Genomic DNA, 7,951 nt, shown 5'->3' on the forward strand with positions numbered 1-7,951 from the left:
CCTTCTTTGATGTAGGTTTTATTAATCTTAAATACCAAATTACGGTTTGTTTGTGAATTAATTAACAGTATTTGTTGTTGTTGTTTTTTATAACCACAAAAAATGTTCAGTCCTTTTATATCCGAAAAAAACCCATTAAAATAATTACTGAAAAACAAAAACATATACTTACTAAAAACTTGATAGTTGATAAAAAAGTATGTGTGACTCCAAATTATCCAAAGAATTGATATTAATCTGATTCCATGGAGTGCTCCGATAGTATCCTTGGCTGATTTGGTACTAAATATCTTCTTGCCGTTTGTGTACAAAGAAAAAGTCAGTAAATAGTCTGTCGATGTGCCTACAAGGAATATGTAAGTGAATAGGGGTTTCTCGAATATTTATTCGATTCCATGCACTCAAAGCATAAAGTTACTGGTTAATTTTGCTTGATATTTTTTTTTATTATTATTATATAAGCTTCTATTTATATTAGCCTAAAATTTCGGAATGTAAGTTTGCAGTATCAAAACGCGTCAAGGAATATATACTTACATTTCAAAAACATACTCATATGTTCGTTTTTCCTGTATGTTCTTCTTTGATAGATGTCAAGGAAGGTAGCGAACATAATAAGACCACCAACAGCAAGAAAAATGCCTCTGATGGAACAATAAAAAAACATGAATTATATTAATACTAAAATGTGATACAATTTTATACATACACATCTATATGATAACTGTTTTATTATAGTATTAAAATACTTCTAGCATATTGTATGTAAACAATTAAAAATATAAATGTCAGGCTTATCGACTAAGTCAGCACATGTACGTAACTTCAGTTGTTACTGTTTGTTTGTTTTTGAATTTCGCACAAAGCTACTCGAGGGCTATCTGTACTAGCCGCCCCTAATTTAGCAGTGTAAAACTAGAGGGAAGGCAGCTAGTCATCACCACCCACCACCAACTCTTGAGCTACTATTTTATCAACGAATAGTGGGATTGACCGTAACTTTATAACGCCCCCACGGCTGAAAGCGCGAGCATGTTTGGCGCGAAGGAGATGTGAACCCGCGACCCTAAGATTACGAGTCGCACGCCTTAACACGCTTGGCCATGCCGGGCCAGTTGTTACTGAAAACTGATTTAAAAAATGTTTTCATCTTTATTGTTTGTTCTTTGTTTGTTTGTGTTTCCACCTATGTAAATTCCTACCCCAAATAACATAATTATTACAGAAGAAGTAAATAATTGTAAATTATGGTAAGAATAAATACAAAAAAAAATTATACCCATTTAACTTAGTGTTGAAAGCTGTATCCGCCTATAAATGTCAAATATTCGCTTTTATTTATTTAGTTGTTCTTAATCGAATCACAGAAAAAATAAAAATTAAAGCTGATAGACTTGATTGAAGGCAATCAGCCATAAGCACTCGCCACCCACACTTGGGCGACTGTTGTCTGACCGAGTAGTGGTGGCAGACCGTTAATTTTATGAAGAATCCGTAACTCCAAAGTGATTTTTATTTTATTGTAATAACAGAAAGTCAAGTTTCTTCGTTAAGCACTGGAGCACATTGGTCTGAGTATGTGTATTTTATTACGCATAGCAAAGTCACATCAGGTTACCTGCTGTATCTGCCAAGGGAGATCAAACCACTGATTGTAGCATTGTAAATCTGAAGACTTAACGTTGTCCCACCGGGAGATACCGCAGTGTAAAGCTATTCACCTTAAATGTGTAATACAAGATCGAAAAAATTGTCGTTAGATGTTTTGAAATTCAGGCAAAAACTTACATGATAAATATTTGAGACGTCTCCAGCTTCAGGTCTTCTTTCACTTCACAACCTTTAACCTGGCTGGACATGTACATCCAGGAAGACACTGCCAGAGAGTTAGCAGACAGATAATTAGGTTAAACAAGATGGTAAAGCTCTATCATTTCATGAAGACTTAAAGAAAAAAAAAAACAGGTTAAAGGAAAGATGTATTTATATCCAGGCTTGTGGATAGGGAAATTAAATCCATTGGCATGTATACTGACTTGGAGATGATTAAATCTTATTCACATAAATATAAGTTATGACAGATATTCAATAAGCAGACCATTTTGACATATTTCTTGAATTTGTGGCTAAAAACTAAAAAAAACGTTCCTCAAATGAACATAGAACGCTACTTTTCAACGGACTCTGAACTTGCATAAAACTTACAAGCACGTCATGAGTTTATAAATGTCACTGATACAATAAATTATTGGTCGCATAAAATATTATGTAGCTCCCGCACCCAAAATCATTGTATTGTTTCAGTTAATTAACTGATTATGGTAAATAATGATATGAGTGATTTTTATATAAATCTGGGTGTAATCAAATACACACGATGATTTATTTGCCCATTTCAATCGTTAATCAGGAAATCTATCGCGAAATAGTGTTACAATTTCTTAATAATTAACTCATGAATGGAATCACATACCTCTGTCAGAAAATCTTTGAACATCTTCTTTGGAGCATGTTGATGGCAGGCAGATTCCAACACGGTAGGAAATATAGTTGAAATAGTGTGCATGTTTGGAGATAATACTGAATACCTAGTTATAAGGAAACATAAAAAATCATACTGTATATCATTGACTTTTACAGAACTAACACCGTGAATTATCCAAAGGTTAGGTATTCACAAATAAAACCCACTGTCTGTGTGTTTTCAACAAAACTGCTAAAAGTTCTGTTATTTATAGTTTCCTAAATTGGTCAGTGACTTCTATGTCAACAAGGCCTCACATTGCCTGGTGGGTAGAGCGCTCGACTAGCGGAATCTAATCCCTGCCACCCTATTAGCCGTGAGGACATTATAATATGACGACCAGTCTAACTATTCATTCAGAAAATAGTAACCAAAGAGTTGGCGTTGGGTGGTGATGACTAGCTCCCTTCCCTCTAGTCTTACACTGCTAACAGTGCGAAATCCAAACCAAACCAAACGAAGTCTTCTCAACTCTTAAAGAATATAAACAGTAATTACGCACTGAGTGTTATCAGCTTAAATAGAATACACACCTACATCCATATATATGTCTGTGTGTATATATATATATATATATTATTCAAACATTTATTTTTCCAACACATGTTGGATGCGGTTCTGGTTTTTATGTGTTCCTGTAATTTCATGACTACATTAAAGTATGAAAAAACTCTGAATTTGGCGCTCAGTCAAATGTTATTGGTTAAATAGTTGATGTTATAATAAGACTTAAATACTATTTCCTAATAATCCTCGTTATAAGATTAAAACTTGTAATCGAATAAAATTGCATGTTACTGTCTAAAGTAACCTGCAAAAGTATTATACCTCGATAACATCAGAGGTTATCTTTATAGCACGGGTTACAATGGCAGACTAGCTAGAAAGAGGACACTCAAGACGAATTTGTACGTCTAGTGGTAAAATTCTCTTTTTAATCGTCTATTTCTTTGTGTTGAATTTCGCACGAGGCCACCCCAGTGCTATCTGTGTTAGCTGCTTCTAATTTAGAATTGATAGACTAGAGGAAAGGCGAGTATTAAACACTTTCCACCGCCAACTCTTTATTAACGAATGGTAGGATCGACCATAACTTTGTAACGCCCTCACGACTGAAAAGACGTACATATTCAGTGAAGAGATTCGAACTCTCGATCCGCAGATTGCGAGTCGAGTGCCTTAAACACTAATTAGACTGTTACTTTTATTATTATAAGTTACAAAATGATATAAGATTATTGAGGGCCGGTGTGACGTGTTTTGCCAACTTGTGTAAATACTGATTATGCCGTTCACCCTACATTCCCACTCTTCTGACATTATAGGAATTCTAAACAATTACGTTTCCCGCTGGTACAGCGGTAAATCTATGGATTTTCAACGCTCGGTGGACTCAGTAGATAGCCCAATGTGACTTTGCTATAACAAAACACACACACACACACTAAACAATTATACCAAGAAACTACTTCGCTTGGCAAATGCACGTGCTGTAATCCCATTTGCGCCCGTAGTCAGAGCATTATAAGTTTGTTTGTTTTTCTTCTAAGATTTAGAAGTGCAGCATTTGAAGGTGAAGAAATGTTATGATAACTCTAAGACCGATTTCAGCCAAGAAAATTTGGTTAAATTACTGTTTCTTTCTTCTGTAGCTTTAGGTGTCAAGAAATGCAAGAAATATACAACACTGAGAATTTTTTTCTCAGTGTTGAGAAAGTGATGTTGCTGTTTTGTTTGTTTTTTGAATTTCGCACAAAGCTACTCGAGGGCTATCTGCGCTAGCCGTCCCTAATTTAGTAGTGTAAGACCAGAGGGAAGGCAGCTAGTCGAGGGCTATCTGTGCTAGCCGTCCCTAATTTAGTAGTGTAAGACTAGAGGGAAGGCAGCTAGTCGAGGGCTATCTGTGCTAGCCGTCCCTAATTTAGTAGTGTAAGACTAGAGGGAAGGCAGCTAGTCATCACCACCCACCGCCAACTCTTGGGCTACTCTTTTACCAACGAATAGTGGGATTGACCGTCACATTATAACGCCCCCACGGCTGAAAGGGCGAGCATGTTAAGCGCGACGGGGATGCGAACCCGCGACCCTCAGATTATGAGTCGCACGCCTTAACGCGCTTGGCCATGCCGGGCCTTCGAGAAAGTGATATAAAGTAATATAATATACATAGACATTACCAGACGAAGCATTCATTCACTATTCTCATCTAACAAGAAAGTTACATCATGAGAAATATGAAGCCTTGAAACAGGGTATTTTATCAGAACAGTCGTTTTTCATTAAGATAAATGCTAACAATGAAGCTGCAACTAAAGCTAGTTTGAGAGTATCTTATTTGATAGCTAAGAAAAGAAAACCATTTACTGACGGTGAATTAATTAAATCTTGTATGATAGCAACAGCTGAAGAAATATGCCCAGAAAAAAAAATTATTCAAGAATATTAGTCTTTCTGCAAAAACAGTAACTAGTAGAGTCGAAAACATAGGAGACAATATCCTTTCTCAATCAAACAATAAAGCACAAGTGGTTTTCTCTGGCTTTTTATGAATCAACAGATGTGTCTGACAATTTGGTATTGCTATTGTTCATTCGGGGAATTATTGCTGACTTTGAGGTGACAGAAGAAGCTAGCTTCGGTGAGCAGCATAAATGGAAGAATTACTGGTGAAGACATTTTCAAAAAGGTGGAGAAAATATATCTCAAAACAGCTGGTATGGGCATTAACACTTTTACTGATAAGAAGAGAACAACGTTTCGACATTACTAAGTCGTCTTCAGGTTAAGAAAGAAAGAGTGTTTAAATGTGACCGTTGACAGACACACGCCTTAGAGACGAGAGTATAAACAGGGTACCGGATTGTAGGGGGCGTTGCAGGTGGATGTTAGATTATTAATTAGTATAGGTATAAGGTATTCCTTTATATTGGTTTAATTTTGGTTTTAGATGCAAATCACATGTTCCCGACATCAGCGAAACAATAACCAACATTCGGAAAAAACTTATAACAAAACACAACATTTCAGTAAATACCAAATTTATTGAAAAATCAGGTACAAAACTCAAGTCCATGCTATGTAAAAACTACACTGATAAACACAACATCAACATTTTTTATAAAATACAATACAACACTGCCAACACTTTTATATTGGTGAAACAAGCAGAAAAATGGAAACTAGATTTAAAGAACCCACACACAAAACACCTTCACACGTTTTTAAACACTGCAAATCAAATAAACACAACATAGCCATAGAAAGCACCCAGATACTAATTAGGGAAACAAATATAAGCAAAAGAAAAATCAAAGAAGCCCTATTTTTACAGCAACTAAAGTCGAAATTAAACTAATATAAAGGAACACCTTTATACCTATACTAATTAATAACCTAACATCCACCTGCAACGCCCCCTACAATTTAGTACCGTTTATCCTCTCGTCCCTAAGACGTGTCTGTCATATTTAAACACTCCCTCCCTGAAGATGACCTAGGTAGGTCGAAACGTTGTTCTCTCCTTATCAGTAAAAGTGTTAATACCCATACCAGCCGTTCTGAGATACATTTTTATTTCAAGTGGGTTTCTCGTCATCAAGAGGTGGAGAAAACATTGACTAAGTATAATCTGGTTTGGAAACATTTAGAGTGTATTACAACTGAAGGTGGAAAAAATATGTATGGTGTAGGAAAAGGTTTCGTTGGACAAGTCTACAAAGTCTGGATGTACAAAACCTATGATGTTTCACCGCATCATTTATCAGCGGGCACTTTGTGGAAACAGTTAAATCTGTCACGTGTGATAGAACCAGTTGTAACAACAGTGGATTTTATTTGATCGCATGCACTCAATCATCGCAAGTTTCGAACATTTTTAGAAGAAATAGAAGCTGAATATAGGGATTTGCTGTACCACACTGTTGTAAGATGGAATATAGCGATTTGCTGTACCACACTGTTGTAAGATGGCTTAGTAGCGGTAAAGTTATCTCGTGATTTTTTTAACCTCGGATTGAGATTGACATTTTTTTGAATGAAAAAATTTATGCTCAGCCGCTATTTGCAAATAGTGAATGATTGTGGAAATCGACATTTTTGGCTGACTTAATCACGCATCTTAACGAGTTTAATCTTAGATTGCAAGGCAATTCTGAGCTTATATGCGACATATACTTTGGGGCGAAAGCCTTTTCGACATAAATTAACCTTTTTTCACTCTCAGCTAATGACAAATGACTTCAACCACTTTCCCTGCTGTGAATAATACAACCAATAAGCAAACTCCCCATTTCCTTTCAAATTCGCTCAAGACGTTCTCATTAGTCTGAAGCTACAGTTTCAACAACGTTTTTCAGATCTCGATGAAAATGCGAAAGCATTAAATATCTTTCAAAATCTCCATTTGACCGCATTATCGAGGAACATCCCTCAGATCTTCAACTGGAAGTTATTGACCTGCAGTCAAATGACATATTAAAAGACAAGTGCAAAAGAGAAAACTTGATTGACTTTTATAAATGCCTCCAAGGATATACTTCTTTAAAATCCTTTGCCGATGACGGATTTCAATATTTGGTACAACCTATTTATGTGAAAAAACTTTTTCACAAAAGAAATATATTAAATCTGTTTAAAGGTCAGTGTTAACAGACCGCCACGTGTAGTCAGTTTTGATTACAGGAACAACAAAATTTGAGCCACAATTTTGACAATGTTTTGTCCCAACAAAAAGAATTTCATAGTTCTCATTGATTGATAGTACATGGAAGTCTGTGTAGGTATATACTCCAATAACGAAAAATATTAAAGTAATTAAATTTATTTAATTTATTTAAATTTAAATTTATTTAAATTAAATTAAATTAAAAAAACATTAAAATGCTATGTTTCCATAGCATTGTATGATCATGGTTTCGTTTTTTATTCGCCTTGGCCCGCACGACATAAAAACATTTCTAATCCGGCCCGCCTCTTGAAAGGTTTGTCTATCCTTGGACTAAGAAATCGTCTTTGTTTCATTATATTAGATTATCGACAATCACTCTGTAGGTGCCACTACTTCAGAACTGATGCTATAGGAATAAATATAAAGTATAATTTAGAGAACATTTTGACATGAAATATTTCTGGAAAATGTTTTTGTGACTTCTTGCTGTTAAGAAACATTATTATCCTTGTATCTAGAGGTGCTGATGCTAATGTCTCCCGGCGGAACTGCGGTATGTTATTGGATTTACAACACTAAAAACAAGGTTTTCAGTTTCTCCAAGTGAATACAGCAGATAGCCCAATTTGGTTTTGCTATAAGGAAACATCTCAGCTAATGTTCATATCGCGTGTTCTGTTTCTGATACTAAAAACTCAATTCATGCTAGAAGTAAAATAAGGGTGGAATTCCCTGTAATTATTATAACCAGCTTTCTTATA

This window comes from Tachypleus tridentatus, chromosome 10 (genome assembly GCF_004210375.1).
Source record: "Tachypleus tridentatus isolate NWPU-2018 chromosome 10, ASM421037v1, whole genome shotgun sequence".
NCBI classification, from domain to species: Eukaryota; Metazoa; Arthropoda; class Merostomata; order Xiphosura; family Limulidae; genus Tachypleus; species Tachypleus tridentatus.